Genomic DNA, 26163 nt, shown 5'->3' with positions numbered 1-26163 from the left:
TCAAGCCTGCTCCACTATTAAATAAGATCATGGCAGATCTGATTGTAACCTCAATTCCAGTTTAGGCTGGTAAGTGGCAAGTAACATTTTAAAAGTGTCAGGCAATCACCATCTACAACAAGAGAGACTCTGACTTTCACCCCTTGACATTCAATGATGTTACCAGCACAGAATCTCCCTCTATCAACATTCTGGTTATTGTTATTGACCAGAAACCTAACCGGACTAGGCATATATACATTGTTACTACAGGAGCAGGCCAGAGACTAGGAGTTCTGCAGTGAGTAACTCACCTCTTGATTCCCCAAAGCCTTTCCACCATGTACAAGGAACAAGTCAGGAATGGGATGGAATAGTCCCCACATATCTAGATGAGTGCAGCTAGAAAAGCACACAAGAAGCTTGACACCATCCAGGACCCAGCAGCTCACTTGCTTGGCACCCCATTCACCACTGATGTACAGTAGCTATAATGTGTGTCATCTACAAGGTGCACTGCAGAAGCAACTCACAAAAGCTCTGACAGCACCTTCCAAACCCACAACGTCTACCATCTAGATGGATATGGGCAACAGAAGAATGGGAACATCACCACCTGCAAGTTCCTTTCCAAGCCCCACACCATCTTGACTGGGAACTATATTGCAGTACCTTCATTGTCATTAGGTCAAATTCCTGGAACATCCTCTCTAACAGAACTATGGATGTATCTATACCACCTGGCCTACAGTGGTTCAATAAGGTGGCTCACCACCACCTTCTCAAGGCCATTTAAGAATGGGCAATAAATGCTGACCTGCCCAACGATGCATGCACCCAATGAAAAAATAAAAATAAAAGCTGTGAAGTTTCTCATCATTGAATTTCCAGAAGATTGATTCTCAGGTGAATTTGAAGTTGGAAGTGGTTGGCGAGAGTCCTTTTCCCTTTTTCGAAGTGTTGTTGTTTATTACCTTAGCTGCTTGCAATTCGCTCGATGGCTTTTCGGGTGGGCTCCGATGGAACTCTGTCTCTGCAGGCAGCTTTTGCTGTTTTAAAAACAGATTTAAAAAACATGGCTGTGCTCATCATGTGAACTATTCAAGTTCAAAGTTGCTTTGTCCAAAGAAAGGTGGAATATTGATTACACTTCCTGGGTTGTCATTTGACTGAGGGAGGCCATCATAATACAATGAATGGTTGATGGAATGCCAAAAGTCACATGATTTACAGTGGCCATTTTAATAGACGATCAATAGGAGTTTGCACATTCTCCCTGTGTCGGTATGGGTACCCTCTGGGTGCTCCGCTTTCCTCCCACAGTCCATGTGCAGGTTAGGTGGATTGGCCATGGTCAATGCACGGGGTTATGGAAATAGGGCAGGGATGTGAGCCTAGGTAGTGTGCTCTTTCGGAGGTTTGGTGCAGACTCGATGGGCCGAATGACCTCCTTTTGCACTGTAAAGATTCTATGGATTCTATGATGTCCAAAGTTTGAAGCATATCATCTGTAAATTCAGTACATACTGGAGCATGGCACCTGTAATATTATTTTCCACTGTTCTATGATGTGCATACAAACCACAACATCTCATTGAAATCATTCACAACTAGACCACATCACATATTGGATTTGAATCTCATACCAAGTAGTGAACTTGTGCAATGGTAAATTCTCAATTTTTAAAAAATAGCATTAAGTAATTGCTAAATCAACTAAGCTTATGATGTGAACAAGATATGTAAAGTGGTTTGATGGATTATGGAAAAATATTCATCTCTGAAACAACTTTTGTATGTGACTGTAACAAAGATGAACCTACCTGTAGCCTTTGACATAGTTGACAACACTGACCTCCTCCAACACCTCTCCATTGTCATCCAGCTGGATGGAACTGCATTCAATTGGTTCCATTCTTAACAATCCAGTCACAGCCAGAGAATCACCTGCATTAGTTCACCTCCCTTGTTCCCATGTCATAAACACTTGTGCCCCATAAGGACCTATCCTTGGGCCCTCCTATTTTTCATCTACATGATGCCCTTCAGCTAGGCGTCATCCGGAAACACAACATCAGTTTCCACCTGTACACTGCTGACACCTAGCTGTACCTCTCCCCATTCTTCCACAGCCTCTAAATTGTCTGACATCCAGTATTCGATAGGCAGTAATTTCCTCAAATAGTGGGACGACCATAGCCATTTTTTTCAGTCTCCCTACATCCATTCCGTAGCCAATGACTCCGTCCTTTCCCTGCCAACTGATCCAGGCTGAACCAGATCATTCATAACCTTGTTGTTACATTTGACCCTGAAATGAGCTTCTGACAATGTATCTGTGCCGTCAGCACAGCTGACAATTTCCACTTCCATAATATCACATGGCTCTGCTCCTGCCTCAGGCCATTAACTGCTGAAACCCTCATTTAGACCTTTGTTACCTCTAGACGTACTAATCCAAAGCATTCCTGTAATTCATTTACATTCTGTAAAGTTCTGGTCTATTCAAAGCTCCACCTGTGTCCTAACTCACATCAAATCCCGTTCCCCTGTCAACCCTGTGCATACTAACCAACATTGGTTTACACTTAAACAATATCTTGATTTTAACATTTCTCACCCTTGCAATAAAATCCCTCTAAGGGCTCACCCCTCCCTATCTCTATAATCTCCTCCAGCCCCACAACCCTCTTGAGATATCTATGATCCTCCAAATTTGTCCTTTTGAGGACCCACAATCTTAACCACTCCATCGCTGCTGGTACCTGTGTTTTCAGTTGTCAAAGCCTAAACTCTGGAATTTCATTCCTGAACCTCTGTACATCTTTTATTCCTTTTCCTTCTTTAATACACTCCTTAAAAACTACATCTTTGACCAAGGAAAGAATTTTACGGCCCCTTGCTGTCGTGTTTGTAGGCGGTGGGTCTCGTAAAATTCCCCAGTGGCCTCCTCACCATGCACCCGCACCTTGTTCGAAGTTTTACGGAGTGGGGAGAAGACCGGTGAGATTTAGGGTGGCCCGTCTGCCCTTGTTGAAATTGAGGCCCTTCTAAGAGCTACATTCTGCCCAGCCCCAATTTTGAGCCCAGTGGAAGGAGATGGGAGCTCACCCTGCTTTGCATGGGAGAGATAGGAACGTTTCCATCACTGACATCCTTTCCTGATTAGGCATTCCTCCCCTCTCCCAAAGGTCCCCATCAGGTGCAGCCTCCCTTCCTGGCATTGCCAGCAGGACCTGCACTGCCCAGGCCTCTCCTCTCTTCCCTGCCACAAAACCCTGCACCTACCTGGTCCTGTGGGCTGCACCACTGAGACTGGTGGGATGGATTGCCGACCTAACAATGGCCACTGCCCCTGGTCCCGCTGCTGGCACTACAGAGCAATCAGGTTGACCGCCAGATCTCTAAGGTGGGTCTTGCTCCTCAGTGAACCCTATGGAGTGTTAAATGGCTGTGGGGCTGCCTGAGTGGCTGGCCCACGTTTGCATTTCATGGCGTTGGGCTGGAAAATCCCAACTTCTGACAAATCCTGTCCCAAGCTTGTGGCCATCTGCTCCGTTACGACAATCTGGGCTAGTGCATTGTCAATTCCAACCCAAGTGAATTAACCAATAATTCTTATAAAAATACCCAAAGTCTTTGGCCCTTGACTGGCCAATAATTACAGTCACCAGGTTTGTAAGTTTAAACACAACTACTATTTATTTATAACAACTATAATAAGATATGCAGTAAATACAACTAGTAGCTATCATTTAACTCCTGACTTCCATTTTAACTGCCCCCATCCTCTACCCACATACAAGGGGCAGACAAACAAAGGGGGGAAGGGGTTAAAACAATAAGGATGAAAGTCAAAATTTAAGAGTCTTTGCTTCAGATGGTGGTATTTTTCAGCAGCTTTGTTTCAATCCTGGCCTTCAGTTCAAGACATTTTACTGTGGATTTATTCAGGTACATGTATTCGAGACTGTAGCACTCACAATGTTTAGCAGCTTTCTGGAGAGAGTTATATTGCTCGCAGCATTTCCTGGTGAGGCACCTTATTTCACATCAAAAGTCGCTTTCAGTTAATGGTTAACCTTCAGGCCTCTGTAGTTCCAGGTGAATGCACCCTGAGGCTTTCTGGAGAGTGAGTCAGACTACCCAGCGGCTTTCTGGAGAGTGAGTCAGCCCTCACAGTGGCCTTCTGGAGAGAGTTAGCTGGTTCTTTCTGAAGAGAGTTAGTTAGGTTTCTTCACCCAGCTGCCAGAATCAAAACTGAAAACAAACTCAAAACTTGGAACTCTTTTTTTAAAAATCCCAATGGAATAGGATCCAATCACCACCTTCAACTGGCCAGAGCACAGCCATTTGGGCCAATTCACTGGCCAACAGCCAAATCAATCAAACGGAGTCCCAACCCATCTCTCTGACACTAATGCTGACCAGTCTGCAGCTTCTACATTAAATCAGCACAGTGATTTAGATTCTTCCTGCGTGAATTAAAAATACAGGCTACTTATGCAGGCTGCTTGCCTTAAAGTGAGATATCCATTAATCATCCATGGATTCAAAAATGTAATGGCAAAAATAAAAGAAAGAGGAAATAAACAGGAAGAACCCTTATAGCTCTGATAGCTCCTTATGTGACTCAGTCAAACTGTGATCGATCACACGCCTGTGGAAATCTCGTTGGACATTTGACTGCATTAAAGGTGCTGTATTGTCGTGAGTTCAGAATTAATGGACCCAATTTCACTCAGGTTTTTTTTTGATAAACTAACAAATTCTGCTTTATTGTGCAGCCTCAAAAACTTCTGAACGTTATATTTTGTGCAGTCTCATTTTTGCTTTCTCTCAAATGAAAGAATTTACTGTTGGAACAGTATTATTTGTCTTCCTGCTAAATGCTTTTGGGGTTGATAGTGTTCACATTAAAATATTATTTTATTGTCTGCTATTTACAGTAACCAGTTAGTTTTCTTTCCTCTCTTGGTGAACGGTGGATTCTCATATGTCTATACACTGCCATCTATTGTCTTTAATCTGTTGCTTCTTTTTCAGTGAAGTGCTTCTATAAAACAAACTCCTTTGAGAAAACATTTGGTGATCAAATAAGCACTGCTCCTTTGGAAATTTCACACAAATGTTTTTTTACAGATAATAATATAATAATCGCTTATTGTCACAAGTAAGCTTCAATGAAGTTACTGTGAAAAGCCCCTAGTCACCACATTCCGGCGCCTGTTTCGGGGAGGCTGGTACGGGAATTGAACCCGCGCTGCTGCCATTGTTCTGCATTACAAGCCAGCTGTTTAGCCCACTGTGCTAAACCAGACTCATGTATTTTTTTGTTGGGTCTTCCGAGAAATGTTTTATATCAACGGCCAGGTTCTAGTAGTCGGAGGCTGCAGTAGGAGCTTGCCTTGCTGACTGCAGTGTGGATTCATTGGCAAAGTGAGTAGGAAAGCAGAGTGGCAAGTGCAACTGCATCAAAGCCACGCATCTCCTTCTATGTCCCAAGCTGAAGACATGTCCTTTGAGGTCAGCCTTCAGCTTTATTTCCCCCCTTATTCTTTCATTCTTGGGCATCACTGGCTCAGCTCACATTTATTAACCATCCCTAATTTCTTTTGAGAAGGCGGTGAGCCACTTTCCTGAACCACTGCAGTCTATATGGTATATGGGCTGTTTGGAAGGGAATTCCAAGATTTTGACCCAGCGATAGTGAAGAGATATATTTCCAAGTCAGGATGGGACTTGGAGCTGAACCTACAGGTGTTCGTGTTCCTATGCGTCTGCTGCCCTTGTCCTAGGTGGTAGACGCCGAGAGATTGGAAGGTGCTGTTGAAGGAGCCTTGGTGAGCTGCTACAGTGCATCTTGTGGATGGCACAAATTGATGCTAGAGTGTCGGTGGTGGAGAGAGTGAATGTTGAAGGTGATAGATGGAGTTCCAACCAAGAGGGCTGCTTTGTGTCAGATGGCACTGAGCTTCCTGAGATTTGTTGGTGCTGCATCATCCAAGCAAATTGAGAATATCCCATCACGCTCCTTTTTAAAACAAAAATTCCAAATGAGGGGCAATTTAGCGTGGCCAATCCACCTGCCCCACATATCCCCAGGCCATGTGGGTGAAACCCATGCAGACACAGGGAGAACATGCAAACTCCCCACGGACAGCGACCCGGCGCCAGGAACGAATCCGGATCCTCGGCGTTGCAACGCAGCAGCGTCTACCACCACGCCACCCCCATCCCATCACATTCCTGACTTGTGTCTTGTAGATGGTGGACAGCTTTGGGGAATCATAAGGTTAATTATTCAGACCTGCTCGTGTAGCCACAATATTTATATGACTGGTTCAGGTCATTTTCTAGTCGAAGGTAACCAACATCGATTTTGATGGTGTTGATAGCTTATGATATAAAATGTTTTAAGTGTTTAAAATCCTGGCCAGTGATCACTCCCATAGTCAAGCGCTGTATCTCCTACAAACAAGACTTTGCTCTGAATATCCACTTTCTGGCTATATGATAACGCAGCGCAGAGGTGACCTGCTAATGGTATTGCCAGCTCCGGCTGGCCATATTCTGGGAAACGTCAGTGCAAGTGACATCATAGAATCTCAGTGGCAAGGCGCGAGCTGGTGAGCCCATGGGGGAATCCACAAAGTCCACAGGCATTGGACGCTGACAAACAGCTGCCTCATGTTCAACTCTCTGGCGGACAGTGGCCCTGGCCTCCTCCCTGCTAATGGTCACATTAACAGACTGACACACTCCGTCCATGCAACCATGTGGCCTTGTGCAGCAAATTTCAGCGAAACAAATGTCCAAAACTTCCTGCGGAATACCAATTCCTCTGCCAGCTCACACTGTGCTCAGCTAAGTGCCAGCGGGAAAAAAGCAGGCAGGGCCTGTTTTGGGGGGGGGGGGGGGGGGGTGAGCGGGGGTGGTGCCTCTTAGCCTTTATGTGAAATGCTGTTCAGCGAAATGGAGTTTGTGGCTGCCGGGACGAGAGTCGACTGTTTAATGTGGAATAATACTATCACTTTAAGATCTCCTGAACTGAATTTAGTAGCTGCCTGGAGATTAGGATTGATTCTGGGAATCTCCTGGTCAGTCCGGGAGTGTTGCCAACCCTACCTGATATATGAGTTGTGTGCTGTGATCCTTGCATTTCAGTCTTCTGAAAGGCAGTCTGATTCACAATTTAAGAAGTCAAAGCTGAATACAAAACCAAACAGATTTATTTCATAAAGGTTAACTGAAAAAGGATTTGAGGTAAAATCCACCAGACTTTGAGTTGTCTGGCATCCATCTCATGACAAATAAAACATGCCTTAAAGGCCCTCTGAACAGGCTGAAATATTCATTTATCTTGCACATTTGTTTTGCTGAAATTTGCTGCTTTGACCTATTCACCTCTCCCTGCCTGGATATTTTCCAATTAAACTAGCAGCTGTCTCAAATAATAGTGATGTATCCGATCATACCTGGAGAGACCATGGGATGACTCATATAGTTGCATCAAATTGGTTTGTTTACACTACATATAGGGTGGGCATTTTCAAAGTGGGGGTCACGAAGGCGGGTGTTGGGAGGGTCGCGGAGTCGTCCATCACGGCGTTCCCGATTGCAGGAATTCACGCGCAACAGCCGCAGCAGCCGGCTTTAAACAATGCCGGCTGCGAGCGGCTTTAAAAATGACGGCCGCAACCAGCTCAAAAATGCGGACGCACTGCACATGCGTGCCCGTTGATCAGTGCTCATGCGGCCCGGGAGTGTTGGGACCTGAACCCGGGGTCAAAGTGCTATAGCGGCATGGCGGCAGCTGACTGCGTGGTGATCACCGATGATGAATAAGGCTATCACCTTCATCTGCTTTGCATCCCTATACATTACCCAAATGATCTGGAGAGAGTATATATTCCTCATGGTTCAATCATGGACAGAATTGATCATTTGCCAAGGGATTACAAATGAAAACCATGGGAAACCATCATATCTCACCCTCTCTGTACTGAAGGGTGGCTACAGGTTTTTTGCTGACCTTTTAGACTAAATGAAAGCATTGAATCGAAATCGTGACCAGTCAATCCCAATGACGGTGGACTTCATCCACTTGAAGAGTTACTGTAATGATCAGTCAACAGGGGAGCTACTCAGAATTTACGAACTGAGGTACAAAATTCATGTTACAAGTTAGCTAGGAAGGATCTAAAGAGAGAGCTAAGAAGAGCCAGGAGGGGACATGAAAAGCCTTTGGCAGGTAAGATCAAGGATAACCCTAAAGCTTTCTATAGATATGTCAGGAATAAACAAATAACTAGGGTAAGAGTAGGGCCAGTCAAGAACAGTAGTGGGAAGTTGTGCGTGGAGTCCGAGGAGATAGGAGAGGTGCTAAATGAATATTTTTCGTCAGTATTTACACAGGAAAAAGACAATGTTGTCGAGGAGAATACTGAGATTCAGGCTACTAGACTAGAAGGGCTTGAGGTTCATAAGGAGGAGGTGTTAGCAATTCTGGAAAGTGTGAAAATAGATAAGTCACCTGGGCCGGATGGTATTTATCCTAGGATTCTCTGGGAAGCTAGGGAGGAGATTGCTGAGCCTTTGGCTTTGATCTTTAAGTCATCGTTGTCTACAGGAATAGTACCAGAAGACTGGAGGATAGCAAATGCTGTCCCCTTGTTCAAGAAGGGAAGAAAAGTGAGCCTTACTTCTGGATGAGTGAGTAAATTTGCAGATGACACTAAAGTCGGTGGAGTTGTGGACAGTGCGGAAGGATGTTACAAGTTACAGAGGGACATAGATAAGCTGCAGCGCTGGGCTGAGAGCTGGCAAATGGAGTTTAATGCAGAAAAGTGTAAGGTGATTCATTTTGGAAGGAATAACAGGAAGACAGAGTACTGGGCTAATGGTAAGATTCTTGGCAGTGTGGATGAGCGGAGAGATCTCGGTGTCCATGTACATAGATCCCTGAAAGTTGCCACCCAGGTTGAGAGGGTTGTTAAGAAGGCGTACGGTGTGTTAGCTTTTATTGGTAGAGGGATTGAGTTTAGGAGCCATGTGGTCATGTTGCAGCTGTACAAAACTTTGGTGCGGCCGCATTTGGAGTATTGCGTGCAATTCTGGTCGCCGCATTATAGGAAGGATGTGGAAGCATTGGAAAGGGTGCAGAGGAGATTTACCAGAATGTTGCCTGGTATAGAGGGACGATCTTATGAGGAAAGGCTGAGGGACTTGAGGCTGTTTTCGTTAGAGAGAAGAAGGTTAAGAGGTGACTTAATTGAGGAATACAAGATGATCAGATGATTGGATAGGGTGGACAGTGAGAGCCTTTTTCCTCGGATGGTGATGTCTAGCACGAGGGGACATAGCTTTAAATTGAGGGGAGATAGATATAAGACAGATGTCAGAGGTAGGTTCTTTACTCAGAGAGTTGTAAGTGCGTGGAATGCCCTGCTTGCAACAGTGGACTCGCCAACACTAAGGGCATTCAAATGGTCATTGGATAGACATATGGACGATAAGGGAATAGTGTAGATGGGCTTTCGAGTGGTTTCACAGGTCGGCGCAACATCGAGGGCAGAAGGGCCTGTACTGCGCTGTAATGTTCTATGTTCTTTGCTTTCCTCCTCGAGAAATTGTCCTCTCTGGCTGATTCATATGCTGATGAAACTTGGATGCTAACTATGTCTTACCTCTCCTCCTATGTACCTGATTGGCGTGAGATGGTGAGGCCAAGCAGGCTCACCTCTCACATTAAAGGTAAGAGAAAATGGTGGGTCACAGCTCCACTTTGGTCCTTCAGGCTCCCTAAAAACGCCTCTTCAATTCTCTAGCTTTATTAAGTAGCTGTCCTTTAGATTTCTGGCACTGGCTTTCTTAACCATTACTCCATTGTACAACTTTACTTCTCGCAAAGCTGAGAGAGAGGTTTCTTCTCTAGGTGTCTGTCTCCAACTGATATAGCTCTCCAACTGATATAGCTTCCAAAGTGTTGTGTTCGGTCCCTTGTACTTTATGAGTAACTTACCAAACACTTTGATATGTCCGAACCAGGATCACTTTATTTTGCCTCATGTGGTAAGATGGCAATATAATATAGAGCATGTTGTCATGGAGTCTTGCTACTCCTCTGGAACGTACATCTAGCACTGACCAATTACATGTCCATCTTATTACCCTCTCAATCTTCTTCTGGAGATGACTGGATGTGTCTCCCTTAATATTTGGGTCCCAGGTCACATGACCTTTGTCTGGAGACTGCATGGTGCGCCTGTACCACCACCTGCTGATTGGAGGTCGCACACCATCCAACTATGATATAGCCTATAGGCATATCACCACACAAAAGAAAGTGTTTTTCCCTTGCAAGGGCTTCCAATTGCCAAGTAACTATATTTACTCTTCTTGCCGTAGCTCCCCTCATCACAGTTGGAACTTAACCAACCCCACCCCCACATACACAAACACACACAAACAGCTTTGTCCAGCATTAATCTAACCTTCCAGGTAAAGAAACATGAAATTAAACCCACCTAAAACTATACCTTATTTCTTATGTTGACAATACAAATATAAATCCCTTAAAGCAGCAGTTCCCAAGCTTTTCCTTTATGAGGACCATTGATCATCATCTTATATACCAATGGGTATTAAAAACACAGCTATATCTAATATTTCTATTTCTTATGATGCACACACACAATTACATTGCGGAATCTATTACACAAGGGTGTTTGTGAAGCAAATTGCATTGCGAATAATAATGTAACATTGACTATGATATATACAAGATACTTGTAATGGTATTATTCTGTTTTCACGGACCAGCTGCAGTACTCTTGTGGACTAACAGTAGTCTGCAGACCATAGGTTCAGTACAACTGCCTTAAAACTACCTTTGTTTTCCTAACAGTAGGCACACTTCTCTTGGGTGTTGCTTGCTTGAGCTGCTATTCATAATCTCCAGTACATCAATGCTGATGTCACCATTACCTTATGGTCCTTATCACTCATTACTTTTATTACCATCCCAGTTGGTGTTATATCTGGATGGGAAGATCCCAGAATGGAAGCTTGGCTCAAAAGACTGTAACATTTACTTTTTTAAATAAAACGTGGCGAACCCAAGTCACATGATTACTAATTAGTTTTAACAAGAAGAAAAAAACACTTCTTAAACATTAAAAACTTGGATTCTGGTACAAAACGCCTTGACCCCGCCGCCCCCTCCCCATTGTTTAACAAATACACATAGATTTTAAAATTAACACAGATTACAAAATATACCTTAAGCTACAATGGCCTCAGTAATACAACACCCTCTAAACACACAAGATGGTTGTGGTCAAATGCACTCTCCACTCTGAACTTCAGGCGAATGTCTGCGAATTTAGCTTCAGAATCCCCCCCCCCCCCCCGATAACTCTTAATACCGTGAGCCACCTTGTCTCACTGAACTCCGGCTTCTACACGAGTGATTTCAAATTCCACTTTCACAAGTTTCACTTTCACAGCTTCTTTTAAAATATGCTTTCCTTCCAGTGGTTCCATCAAGGTTTCACTCTCAGGTTTGATACCTCTCCCTTCAGGGTTGCTTTCTCTTAAAGGCTTTTACACAAACTCTGAGGTCCAGCCACCAATTTCCACAATTATTTCAAATAATTACTCACAAACTACAGTAATTTCTCCCAAACCTTAGCATTACTGCAGATATTTTTCTAGCCTCTCATGATCCAAAGTCTTTTCAACTCTGAGACTTTACTGAACAGTAATCTGTTCCGGTTCCCAGTTTCCTCTCTCCCATTAACTCCAGACATCTGGCAAACTTCTCTTAATTTCTCTAGTTTCCCTAGCTAGCTGGAGTTTAGGTTTCCAGCAACAGTTTTCTTAACTATTACTCCATAGAATGGATTTTCTTCTTGAAAGGCTGAGAGAGATGTTCCCTCTTTAACCATCTAAAACCAACTGCTTCTCACAGAGCTGATGACTCTCTCACTACCTATCTCCATCTGCAATCAAATTATCTAAACTAAAACTTAAAAGCTCCTTTACCTTCCAAGTCCCCAGTTGCTAAGTAATGCCTGTATACCTCTGCTGGCCTATTTTTTCTTTACTCCATAGCCTTCTCCAAGCATAATAGAGACACAACCAGAACTTAACCAACCCCCACATATGCAAACACCTTTGTCAAGCATGAATCTAACTCTGGGTTTTACCCTTCCAGGCACAGAAACATTAAGTTAAACCCACTCAGAACTGAACATTATTTCTAATGTTTACCAATACAAATATAAATCTCTTTATTATATAAAACACCTTTGTTTTCCTAACACCATTACTGGTTTATTAACCCATTATGCTGCAATTACTGTACCCCTCATAAAGTCCATGTAAAAATGATCTTGCTCGAAAAGATAATTGACAGAATCTTCCCACCTCGGGTTAAATCTCATGTTGGGGCAGGGACAGGCGCAAAAGATTGTTTGCTGCGGAGGCTGACCAAAAAACATGCCTTATATTCTAGCCCTGACCTCATTAATTTTGCATGCATGGGTTGAATGCCATATTCCGTGGTGTGGGGCAGATGTCTTGCACACTTTTTGCCATGATATCTAGATGCCATAATTAAAAGGTGCCCAACATCATAGTCGGGCCTCCATCTGAATCCCATTAACGGGGTGCAGGTCAGTTTCACGACGGCCTTCATCTGGTTTCCCGATCCACCATGGCAAGTAGCAGCGGAATTCATGTTGGAGTAAAACCGAGTTTTGGGCCTCGAATCCACCCCCCCCCCCCCAAAACCACCACCACACCCACCACTGAACCCACTGGCGGGAGCATGGGAGAATTCCACCCAAAGATCTTTTATGTTTCATAGGAAAGATTCAAAAACATTCATTATTTTAGGCTGAAAGTATGTGTGAGAAAGAGCATTCAATGCACTGGCCTTTCTAGCTTGAACATACAACTTCCTTCTTATCCAGCTTACAGAAGAGATTTGGCAGCAAAGCAGACTTTTTTTCAGAAGCCTTGATCTTTCTATCTTTTTAACTTGTAATTTATCTTGTAGTATTATCAATCAACTGGGTGAGTATATTGAGTGCCTGAGAGAACTCTGTTGCACCGTTAAATGCCAAAGTTATTCTTCATCTAGTTGAAAAAAAGCAAATGGAATTCATTAATTAGAAGTTAACATTTACATAACAAGACAGTTCAAATATTGGCCAGTTTGAAGACATGGATCTTTGACCAGAACAGAATCAAACAGATTTCTTAACTATTATGTAACCCTTTATGTAAAGCTGAAGATTGAATTGTTAAACAACTGAACATGATTCATGACAGCATCATTCATGAACATCCGCCTGCTTAATCACACAGCATCATTAAAGTCATGGAAGGATTGAAAATCTATAGAACACAAACTTATATTTCCTGCTTCCAAAGGATGAGGAGGAATGGGAGAAAGATTAGGAGATGTGAATCAGCATAGTACACAGTTCCCACCCAGAATATCAGTGGATCATTAATATTCTCTCTTCCAGCAATATTATAGACAATTGTCAACGGATACCATTCAAACCCTTCTGTATGCATGTGATCAGCTAACCTGTATCTCTCTGCACAGTCTGTTTCATGTTCAATGAAGCACCTGAAACAGTGGAATATCAGGAGTTCAGAAGTCTTGAGGTAGTGTTCCAATCTTAGAGGCAGCATTTTTTATTTTGGAGACCTACGTTCTAGAAAGCACAGCTGAAAGAAATTCCAGGAATATCCCCTTCAGTAAAGAAAACTGGGGCCTTTGCTGGAAGAGATGGCTCTGAGAACAGTGACAATTTTGGGGCAGACCAAAATGTTCCAAATAGAAATGAAATGAAATGAAAATCGCTTATTGGCACAAGTAGGCTTCAAATGAAGTTACTGTGAAAAGCCCCTAGTCGCCACATTCCGGCGCCTGTTCGGGGAGGCTGGTACGGGAATTGAACCCGCGCTGCTGGCCTGCCTGAACTACCGTTGATCAATAATGGAAGTCACCAATCCTGTTGTTACAGGGCCTCCACCAGCAGATGGCAATTGTGGGGCAAGAGCACCGAGCAAGTGGACTGGCCGGCCACAATGGAGTTGTGTCTTTGGCAGGCTTTGAAGGGGTGGTGATGGGTGACAGAGCTAGATGCAGCTCGAAACTTCTGACGGTGGCTAGATAACTGGTAACTGGCAGGGGAGCAGGTATAATAATAATCTTTATCAGTGTCACAAGTAGTCACAGTGTCACAGGAGGGCAGCACGGTAGCATGGTGGTTAGCACAATTGCTTCACAGCTCCAGGGTCCCAGGTTCGATTCCCCGCTGAGTCACTGTCTGTGCGGAGTCTGCACGTTCTCCCTGTGTCTGCGTGGGTTTACTCCGGGTGCTCCGGTTTCCTCCCACAGTCCAACGATGTGCAGGTTAGGTGGATTGGCCAAGCTAAATTGCCCTTAGTGTCCAAAATTGCCCTTAGGGGTGGGGTCACTGGGTTATGGGGCTAGGGTGGAGGTGTGGACTTGGGTGGGGTGCTCTTTCCAAGAGCAGGTGCAGACTCAATGGGCCGAATGGCCTCCTTCTGCACTGTAAATTCTATGTAAAAGTAGGCTTACATTAACATTGCAATGAAGTTACTGTAAAACGTCCCTAGTCGCCATATTCCGGCGCCTGTTCAGGTACACGGTGGGATTATTCAGAACATCCAATTCACCAAACAAGCACGTCTTTCAGGACTTTTGGGAGGAAACTGGAGCACCCGGAGGAAACCCACGCAGTCACGGGGAGAACGTGCAGACTCCGCACAGACAATGACCCAAGCTGGGAATTGAACCCTGGTCCCTGGTGCTGTAAAGCAACAGTGCTAGCACCTGTGCTACCAGGCCTCCCATGCAGCTGCTGGAGACCTAGTTGGGCTAAGTGGGCAACACCTCTGAGTCTGAGAAGCCACAAGAAGAGGATGGTTCACCTTGTGTTAGGAAGACAAGGTAATCTGGTGACAGAAAATTAGCAATAGGAGCTCTACCAACTCAACTCTGTCACCTGATTGATTGGAGATCAGGAGCATCGGTCACGAATATCCATTGTATATAGTCCATTCCTCTAAGTTTAAAAAAAAAAAATGTTATTAGGGTATTTGCTCCACCCGATCAAAAGCCTTCTCCACATCCATCACTACCACACCTCCATCTCCCCTCCTTCTGAGGGCATCATAATAACATTTAAAAGCCTTCGAACATTGGCCGTGAGTTGCCTGCCTTTTACAAATCCCGTCTGGTCTTCCCCTATCACTCCCGGGACACAATCCTCTATCCTTGTGGCCAGTATCTTAGCCAGCAGTGTGGCATCCACATTCAGTCGAGAAATTGGCCTTTATGACCCGCATTGCTCCGGATCCTTCTCCCGTTTCAGGACCAATGAAATCGAGGCCTGTGACATTGTTGGGGGGAGGGCTCCCTTCTCTCTTGCTTCATTAAATGTCCTCACCAGCAGTGGACTCAATATCTCGGAAAATTTCTTATAGAATTCCACTGGGTAGCCGTCCGGCCCCGGGGCCTTGCCCGACTGCGTGCCCTCCAACCCCTTGATTATTTCCTCAATCTCAATTGGGGCTCCCAGCCCTTCCACAAGATCCTCATCCACCCTCGTGAACATCAACTGACCCAAAAACTGCCTCATCCCTCCACCCCAGCCGAGGGTTCCGACTCATATAATTTGCTGTAAAAGTCCTTAAACACCTCATTCACCCCTACTTGGTCCAGGACCGTAATCCCACCTCTACTCTTTACTCTCCCTATCTCCCTGGCCGCCTCCCTTTTTCTGAGCTGGTGCGCTAACATTCAGCTTGCCTTTTCCCCATACTCATAAATCGCCCCCCTTGCCTTCCTCAGCTGTACACTCAGCTGTAGTCAACAGCCCAAACTCCACTTGTAACCTCCGCCGCTCCCTCAGTAGCCTCGCGTCCGGGGCCTCCAAGTATCTCCTGTCCACCTGGAGTATCTCACCCATTAGCCTATCCCTCTCAGCCCGTTCCATCTTTTCTCTGTGGGCCCGTATCGAGACTAATTCCCCTCTGATCACTGCCTTCAAAGCTTCCCAGACCATTGCTGCAGAGACCTCCCCCGTATCATTTGTTTCCAGGTAGTTTTAGATGGACCTGTTCACCCGCCCACAGATCGCTTCGTCCGCTAACAACCCCACATCCAGCCTCCATTGCAGGCATTGTCCTCTCTCCAAACTAACCCGTAGATCCACCCAATGTGCGGCATGATCCGACACTGCGATTGCAGAGTACTCAGTATGCACCACCCCAGTATTAGAGCCCTGCTCAGAACAAAAAAATCGATGCGAGAGTATACCTTGTGGACTTGGGAGATAAAAGAAAACTCCTTCGCCCTTGGCGAAAACTCCTTTGCACCTTGGAGGTGCAAACCTCCATGGGTCTACTCCCCCCATCTGTTCCATAAACCCCTTCAATTCCATTGCCGGGGCTGGCACCCTCCCTGTCCTGGATTTTGACCGGTCCAATTCCGGATCAGTGACTGTGTTAAAATCTCCCCCCATGATCAAGTTATGTGACTCTAAGTCTGGGATCTTACCTAACACCCACCTCATGAATTCCACACAGTCCTAATTTGGAGCATATACGTTCACTAATACCACCCGCACCCCCTCCACCTTCCCACTATACCATTAAGTACCTACCCCCCATGTCTGACACGATTCTCCCTGACTCAAATGCCACCCGTTTATTGATCAAGATCGCTACCCCCCTGGTCTTTGAGTCCAGCCCTGAGTGAAATATTTGGCCAACCCACCCCTTTCTCAATCTAGTCTGGTCTATAGCATGTCTCTTGTAACATTGCCACGTCTGCCTACAGCCCCCTCACCCCCTCAAATGCGCAAACACGAAAGCCCTCTTGACCGGCCCATTCAACCCTCTAATGTTCCATGTAATCAGCCTGGTCGGGGGGATGCCCCCCCTGCCCCCTCGCTGACTAGCCATCACCCTTTTTAGGCCAGCCTCCAGCTCGCATCCCCAGCCTCCTCGAGCCCCCCCTCGGGCATTCGCCGTCCCCGACCTCCCATTTGTCCCCTAGTAACAGTTCCCCCCTTGTCAGCAAAGCAGCTCCCCACCCCCCTGCTCCCTCACCCCCTGGTAACAGCACCAGAAACCCAACCCCCCCATATCAAGTTCCAGCTTAACACCTGCTCGGCCCCACTGTGCTTCCGTGAGTCAGTTGACCTAGCTGACTTGATAGATCCCACCCATGGCACCAACAGTCTGTCTCCCCATTGTTCTCTCCCCTCTCCCCCCACTTGGACAAACATACTCAAAGCATCACATTCCCCAGTAAACAAACATCAGAAAAAACAGTGGAAAAACAACCACAGAAAAAGCAACCACAGAAACCACCCCATCCCTCCACCCATCTCCCAGTAAGACAAAGTTAACTTTAGCTATCGAAACAGCTCCTTATTGCACATGACACTACTTATTCAATGCAGCACAAAAGTGATTGTCAACAAATCGCCACTGAATACTCTCCCCAAGGATTCAGTGTCTTTAGTTCACATCAGTCTTTTTTCCCTGATGAAAGTCAATACATCGTCTGGTGTTTCGAAGTAAAAATCATGTTCCTCATATGTGACCCACAGACGGGCTGGGTACAACATCCCGAACTTCACCCCCTTCTTAAAGAGGGCCGCTTTTGCCCGATTAAACCCAGTTCGCCTCTTGGCCAAATCCGTACCCAGGTCTTGATAAATGTACAGCTCACAATTCTCCTTCCTGCTGCTCCGTTCTTTCTTGGCCCACCGCAGAACATGTTCTTTGTCCAGGAATCGGTGCAAACGTACCACCATCGCTTTGGTGGCACGTTCACTCGGGGCTTCTTCGCGAGGGCTCTGTGCGCTCTATCCACTTCCAGGGGCCGAGGGAATGCCTCAGCCCCCATCAACTTCTCCAGCATAGGAACTCGCATCCGATCCATCACTGCCTTCAGGGAGGCCGACAATTCTCAGGTTCTGCCTCCTGGACCTGTTCTCCAAGTTCTCCAGCTTCTCCTACATTCTTTTCTGGCAGTCATTCATCATCGCCACCTTGGTCTCCAGCACAGTTATGTATTCCTCATGCTCGGACACCTTTTTCTCCACTTCCTGGATCGCACGTCCGTGGGTTTCTTGATTCTGTACCACATGATCAATCGAAGCTTTGGTCGGGTCCAGCGTGCCCTTCTTAAGCTTGATGAAGCAATCTTCAAAAAACTTCACCAGCTGCTCCGTCGACCACTGTGCCGTTTCCCCGCAGCCCTGCTTCTCCGCCATGTCTTCCCGCGTTGCCAGCTCTGCTCGCACCTTCCTTGTAGAACTTTGTCTTCTCCCACGGCCACTTCTGGTCCAATTCCCCATATACTGGAGGGGGATTTCTCCTCACCGTCTCATTCTTCACCGATTTATCCAATAAAATCCGGAAAAAAACAGGAGAAAAAGGTCCAAAAGTCCTTCACAGGCGGGAGCTATCAAATGTGCGACCTACTCCTCCATGGTCGCCACCAGAAGTCTGTCCATTCCTCTAAGTTGAGCATTTGAATTAATGTTTAGAAAGATTTAATGATCTCTGTTTAATAATCTTTGAGCAATCCATGTGCTTGAAACTCACGTTACACTTTGAAAGCTGATTCCTCACTGTATTACTTATAGGAATAAAAGAGTAAAAGGTTTCCACATTGTGAAAAAGTGACAAGGTAGGGTGATAGATCCCCACAACTAAAAGGAATGCTTGTACTTTGTAGAAATCAAACACACTGACCTGTACTGCAGCCTACAGATAATGGGTTGTATCACTCACATCAGAAACCTAAATATCTGAAGATGCAGCACTAATTTGGTGATTTTCAAAGAGCTAGAATTTCTTTAGCTCACATTGCTTTGGCATGTTTTCTTATCAATTCACTGCACATTCACTCACATCAAATGACTTCCATGCTTTATTTTTTAAATAAATTTAAAGTACTCAATTCTTCTTTTCCCAATTAAGGGGCAATTTAGCGTGGCCAATCCATCTACCCTGCAAACCTTGGTTTGTGGGGGTGAGACCTCTGGTGTTCTTTGTTATCAGGATGGGTGTCGTAGTGTTCACAAAGACCGCAGAAGCTAAGTTCATTAACAAAGCTAACTTTTATTGGCACTACTTATTAAAGCTTGACAAATAACTCCTATAGTAAACAATAATCTAGTGGTCTACACTCTACTAACATTAGTCTCTACACTCTATATATAACTGCACTCTACACTCTCTAGACGTCTCCTCTCCAACCTTCTCCCAGAAGCTTGTGAGTCAGTGCTTTATATAGTTCTGCATTTATCTCCATCTAGTGGTTAATTGTGATATGACATTAACCCTTTGTACTCTGAACATCTCACAAGACCCACGCAGATACTGGGAGAATGTGCAAACTCCACACAGACAGTGGGCCAGGATTGAACCCGGGTCCTCGGCGCCATGAGGCAGCAGTGCTAACCACTGCACCACTGTGCCGCCTGACTTGCATGGTTTCTGATGATCTTTTCACACCAGCTGCAATGTAAACAACTCCATGGAATGCTCCATAGGCCCCCACCACATTAATGAAATTTACGGAGGCAATTGTTTGCTAGTAGTGGTACCTTGAGCTGCAAGTTCTCATGCCTGCTTGATGAGCAAATCTGCTTGGGAGCACCTTGATGTCCGCCTTCATGCTCTTTAACTCTTGCTCAGGGTCTATTCCACAAACATTTGTAAGGCAGATAAGGTCTGACAAAAGGGAGAATAGATAAGGACACCATCTTTCAGGATAAGGAGCAATCTGACCCTCTCGTCTTGTCCTTTTTTAAAATGCAATAGGACTGCAAAAGAAGCAGGTGGAGAACAGCAGCACTTGATGCGTTGGTGTACCGATGAATGGCTCATCTGACAAACGTCACCAACAGTGGCTTTGGATGAGTCATTAGCGTGCAATTTAAACACAATAAAATATCTGGAATGAAAAATCTGATGATGACCATGAAACCATTATCATAAAAACCCATCTGGTTCACTAATGCCCTAAAGGAAATCTGCCATCCTTCCCTGTGCCTACTCCAGACCCATAGCAATGTGGTTGACCCATAAATGTTCCCTGAAATGGCCTAACAAGCAATCCAGTTGCATTCAACCACTACGAAAACACCCGGCATCAACCGAGGCACCAGAAACGACAATGGTAAACCCAGCCTTGCTAACCCTGCAAAGCCCTCAAAAATAACATCTGCCTTGTGCCAAAGTTGGGAGAGCTGCCTCATCGATTAGTCAAGCAACAGCCTGACATAATCATTCCTTACAGACACCACTACGGTATGTTCTAAGTCACCGGCAGAACAGACCCAGCAGAAGTAGTGGCACAGTGGAATACAGCCGGGTCGGGATTGCCCTGGGAGTCTTCAGCATCAACTCTGGACCCCATGAAGTATCATGGCTTCAGGTTAAACATGATAAGGAAACCTCCTGCTGATTACCACGTACTGGCCACCATCAGCTGATGAATCAGTACTCCTCCATGTTGAACACCACTGGGAGGAAGCACTGAGATTGACAAGAGCACAGAATATGCTCTGGGTGGGGGTCTTCAATGTCCATCACCAAGAGTGGCTCAGTGGTACCACCACAGACCAAGCTGGTCGGGTCCTAAAGGACATAGCTGCTCGATTGGAACTGCAGCAGGTGGTGAGGGAAACAAGAAGGAAAAACATACTTGACCTCATCCTCACCAACCTGTCTTCTGCAGATTCATCTGCCCATGACAGTATTGGTAGAAATGACCATCGCACAGTCCTTTTGGAGACAAAGTCCCGTCTTCACATAGAGGATACCTTCCATCGTGTCATGTGGCACTACCACCATGCTAATTGAGATAAACTTCAAACAGACCTAGCAGCTCAAGACTGAGCACCATGAGGCACTGCGGGCCATCAGGAGCAGCAGAATTGTATTCAACCACAATCTGTAATCTCATGGCCAGGCATACCCCCCACTCTACCATTACCACCAAACCAGGGGATCAACCCTGGTTCAATTAAGTATTACAGGTCAGGGTTTAGAGAACCCCAAAGTGTATCATGGAGTTCACCTGACCCACAACTTTTAACTCCCACCCACACTCTATCATCACTGCAGCTATTTGATAAACACCCATTTCTTAAAGGTACATCCACCATAGCTATTTGATAAACATCCATTTCTTAAAAGTACTCTCACATGACAGAAGAGTGCAGAAGAACATGTCAGGAGCAACATCAGGCATACCGAAAAATGAGCTGTCAACCTGGTGAAGCTACAACGCAGGAGTACTTGTGTGCCAAACAGCATAAGCAGCAAGTAATAGACAGAGCTAAGCGATTCAACAGTCCTGCCACATCCAGCCGCAAATGGTCATGGACAATTAAACACTCACTGAAGGAGGGGGTTCTCCAAATATCCCCATCCTCAATGATGGAGGAGCCCAGCACATATGTGCAAAAGACAAGGCAGAGGCATTCGCAACAAACTTCAGCCAGATGTGCTGAGTGGATGATTCATGTTGGTCTCCTCCGGAAGCCCCCAGCAACACAGATGTCAGTCTTGAGCCAACATGATCCACTCCACGTGATATCAAGAAGACACTGGATACTGCAAAAGCTTTTGGCCCTGACAATATTCCACCAAAAGCACTGAAGAATTGTGCTCCAGAACTTGCCACACTCATCAGGCTGTTCCAGTACAGCTACAAAACTGGCATCTACCCAGCAATGTGGAAAATTGACCAGGTGTGTCCTGTACACAAGAAACGGGACAAATCCAACCCAGCCAATTACTGCCCTATCAGCCTACTCTCCACCATCAGCAAAGTGATGGAAGAAGTCATTAACAGTGCTATCAAGTGGCACTTACTCAGCAATAACCTGCTCATGGATGCTCAGTTTGGGTTCCGCCAGGGTCACTCATCTCCTGACCGCTTGACCAGCCTTAGTTCAAACATGGACAAAAGAGCTGAATGCCAGAGGTGAGGTGAGAGTGACTGCCCTTGACATCAAGGCAGCATTTGACATCAAGTATGGCATCAAGGAACCCTAGTTAAACTGGAGTCAATGGGAATCAAGGGGGAAATTCTTCACTGGTTGAAGTCATACCTGGCACAAAGGAAGATGGTTGTGGTGGTTGCAGGTCAATCATCTCAGCTCTGGGACATCACTGCAGGAGTTTCTCAGGGTAATGTAGTGGGCCCAACCATCTTCAGCTGCTTCCATCAGTGGGGGTGTTTGCGGATGACTGCACATTGTTTAGCACCATTCGCAACTCCTCAGATAATGAAGCAGCTCATGTCAAAATACAGCAAGACCTGGACAATATCCAGGCTTCGGTTGACAAGTGGCAAGTTACATTCACACCACACATGTGCCAAACAATGACCATCTCCTACAAGAGAGGATCTAACCATCCCCCCTTGACATTCAATGACATTACTATCGCTGAATTCCCCAATATCAACTTCCTGAGGAGTAACATTGATCAGAAACTGAACTGGAGTAGCTATATTAATACTGTAGCTACCAGGGCAGGTGAAAGACTAGGAGTTACCGAGATATGCCATCAAATGCAGCAGAATTGTATTCAACCACAATCCGTAACCTCATGGCCAGGTATATCCTCCACTCTACCATTACCACCGAACTAGGGGATTAACCCTGGTTCAATGAAGAGTGCAGAAGAGCATGCCAGAAGCAACATCATGCATACTGAAAAATGAGGTGTCAACCTGGTGAAACTACAGCACAGGACTAGTTGTGTGCCAAACAGCAAAAGCATCAAGTAATAGGCAGAAATAAGCTAGGAATCCTACAGCGAGCAATTCGCTTCCTGACCCCCAAAGCCCGTCGGCCATTTGCAAGGTACAAGTCAGGAGTGTAATGGAATACTCTCCACTTGCCTGGATGAGTGCAGCTTCAACAACACTCAAGAAGCTCAACGTCATCCAAGACAAAGCAGCCTGCTCGATTGCTCCCCCTTCCACAAACATTCAAACCCTCCAGCACCGATGAACAGTGGCAGCCATGTGTACCATCTACAAGATGCACAGCAGTAACTCGCCAAAGTTCCTGAGACAGCACCTTCCAAACCCACAACCACTATTACCTAGAAGGATAAGAGCAGCAGATACCCGGGAACCCCACCACCTGGAAGTTCCACTCAAAGTCACTCACCAACCCGAAATATATCGCCGCTCCTTCACTGTCGCTGGGGCAAAATCCTGGAACTGCCTCCCAAACAGCACTGTGGGTGTACCTATACCTCAGGGACAGCAGCAATTCAAGAAGGCAACTCATCACCACCTTCTCAAGGGCAAATAGGGATGGGCAATAAATGCTGGCCTAACCAGCGACGCCCACATCCCGTAAATAAATACATTTATAGAAGATAATGTTATCCATGTTCTGGATGCCACCTTCATTTGATGACATATCGCAGTGATTGTGTCCCTGCCGGTAGATCTACTCAGATTTGACAACAAATAGTTGTGCTTAGGACACATATGGCATAGTGTCTGCACTGTCTGGAGTAGGTGCCAGGCACTTGCTGTGCCAGCGTATTACCTCTCCTCCCTCTTCAGTGGTATCTATTCCGATTCCAAGTTGTGGAGATGCCAGCATTGGACTGGGGTGGGCACAATAGGAAGTTTTACACACCAGGTAAAGGTCATTCACCTGAGGAAGGAGCTGCACTCTGAAAGCCTGTGATTCAAAACAAACCTGCTGGACTTTTACCTGGTGTTGCAAGACTTCTTACCAATTCCAAGTTGAGCAGAGTCGAAGTGGTGTGCTCATGATCAGAACAACTTAAGGGATGCATGCATAAGTAAACATATTGTAAATAAAAGTGCTATTGGGTGCTGACATGGACCAAAAGAAGCGTTGAATTGAAGGAAAATATCAGCAAACAAGAATTTTTTTTAAAAAACATTGATAATAACACACAATTTCTCAACTTAAAATATAGAAATTCAAGTCTCAAAAGAATGGCAACCTGCCTCTTTGTGGTGGATTCCTTCACCAAACAGCTTGCTAGCCTTTCAGCACCCACTCAATCAAAGCACTGGGAGGCCTGCAAGCTGTTCACTGAATCAACTGGGCTGAAAACATTCCAAGGATTTCTGGCAACAAAAATAAAAAATAATTTGCATATTTATGAAGTGCCTTTCATAACCTCAGCATGCCCAAAGCACTTTACACCCAATGAATTTTTTTGTATGAAATGTAGCAGCTATTGTAATGCAGGGAAGCAAAGCAGCCAATTTATGCACAGCAAAGATCCACAAACATCCGCACAAAAGCAAAATACAGCGGATGCTAGAAGTCTGAAATTAAAACAGGAGAAACGCTCAAAGTACTCGGCAGGGTTTACCCAGCACCTGTGGGGCGAGGAACGGACCTAACCTTTCTCCAATAATGGGGCTATGTCCCCACGCCGGTGTGAAAACCAGTGTCAAAGTGAGGAATTATCCCCTTCCTAGGGGGCTAGGTCGGCGCCGGAGTGTTCCTCACAGCTCCAGCCGGCGCGGAACGGCCTGCCTGATTCTGCGCATGCGCGGAACGGCCGGCCTATTTCCGCACATGCGCGGTGGTTTCCTGCTCCGTGCCAGCTCCCGGACAATATGGCGGAGCCCCACAGGAGACCGGCACAGAGTAAAATAGGCCTCCATTGAACCAGCCCACCGGCTGATCGGTAGGCCGCGATTGTAGGCCACAGTGGAGGCCCCCCCCCCCCCCGTGGTCGGATCCCCTCCACCCCCCCCCTCCAGGGTGGCCCCTGCAGACTCAGCTTCCAGGTCCCGCCATGTGGGACCTGAGTAACCCACGCCGGCGGGGACTCTGCCAAACTTGTCGGCCACTCGGCCCATCGGGGCCCGGAGAATCACCAGGCGGGCCGCTGTCAACGGCCCCCGACCGGCTCGGCGGGAATCCCATGGGTGCCCGAGAATCGGCGCCGGAGAATGGGGAAGCCGGTGTCGGGGCGCAATTCTAGCATCCCCCCGGGGATTCTCCGACCTGGCGCGGGTTGGAGAATCCCGGCCACGATCTTCAATCCGAACCGAAGTAAAGGTTAGAAATATAGTAAGTTTTGAACAAGTGAAGGGTTCAGGGTATAAAGAAGAACAAAAAGGGACAAATGTGATATGTGGGTAGGAGAAATTAAAGGACATTTCATTATGCATGTTGAAAGCATGTGGTAACGGGACAAGCAGAGGGACAATGTGTCTAGAGAAGCTGTGCATGGCAGGATAGCTACCATCCGAATGCAAAGCAAAGAAAATAAGAGAAAAATCCAAGCGAGCAGAGAGGCACAAAACAAAACAGACGCAGTGATTATGATCTAAAATTGTTGAACTCAAGTGTCGAGTCCTGAAAATTATAAAATGCCCAACCGATCGATGCCTTGAAAAAGGACATACGGTCGAGATGCACTCCCACGAGGGTGAGAAATAAGTGAAATTCAGAACTCCCTGGATGATGGGACTGATGGAGAGTAAGGTGAGGCAGTGAAAGTGTGCATATGACAGATGTTAGGTGGATAATACAATTGTGAATACAGAACACTCCGAGGGGAAGTAAAACAATAAATGAAAAAAGCAAAAAAGAGACTTTGAGATGAGACTAGAAGCCAACATGAAATAAATCCAGAAATTTTCAGGAGGCAATATAAATATTAACGGTGGGAAAAGTAGATGTGGGATCAAATGGGGACCAAAATGGAGATTTATACATGGAGTCAGGAGGCATGGCTGCAACATTAAATCACTACTTTTCAACTGTCTTTATCAAGGAAGAAGATGTTGTCCAACTCAAATGTAATATAAATAGTCTTTAAAGGAACATTGTTATCATTGTGTAGCGCGTTACGAGCTATTTTCAGCCCCTAGAGCATTTTCAGAAATTTTTCAAATCCATGCTCCTGGTGTAGAATATCAGCCCGCAAGAACATATATGCAGTAGCTATCTGCAGCCATCCAGCGCCAGGGACCCGGGATCAATTCCGGCCATGGGTAACTGTGTGGAGTTTGCACATTCTCCCCGTGTCTGTGGAGGTTTCCTTCGGGTGCTCTGTTTTTTTCCTGCACTC

General features: G+C 45.7%; 2 long non-coding RNA genes across 4 annotated transcripts in view; one reads left to right on the top strand and one right to left on the bottom strand.

Moving 5' to 3' along the window:
• The window catches only part of LOC140393114 (uncharacterized), a 64538-nt gene extending 39941 nt beyond the window's left edge, over positions 1-24597 (bottom strand). The window contains exon 1 of one of the 2 annotated variants that reach the window (XR_011935496.1): positions 24480-24597. This is a non-coding gene — a long non-coding RNA (uncharacterized lncRNA). The remainder of the gene's footprint in view (positions 1-24479) is intronic. The other variant, XR_011935495.1, reaches the window with a different exon arrangement.
• A 258-nt stretch (positions 24598-24855) lies between these two features.
• LOC140393112 (uncharacterized) overlaps positions 24856-26163 on the top strand; it is an 84625-nt gene continuing 83317 nt past the window's right edge. For both annotated transcript variants that reach the window (XR_011935493.1, XR_011935492.1), the window contains exon 1: positions 24856-25157. This is a non-coding gene — a long non-coding RNA (uncharacterized lncRNA). The remainder of the gene's footprint in view (positions 25158-26163) is intronic.

Source organism: Scyliorhinus torazame, chromosome 16 (assembly GCF_047496885.1).
Source record: "Scyliorhinus torazame isolate Kashiwa2021f chromosome 16, sScyTor2.1, whole genome shotgun sequence".
Taxonomy (NCBI): Eukaryota; Metazoa; Chordata; class Chondrichthyes; order Carcharhiniformes; family Scyliorhinidae; genus Scyliorhinus; species Scyliorhinus torazame.
This window is presented reverse-complemented; position numbering and strand designations above follow the sequence as displayed.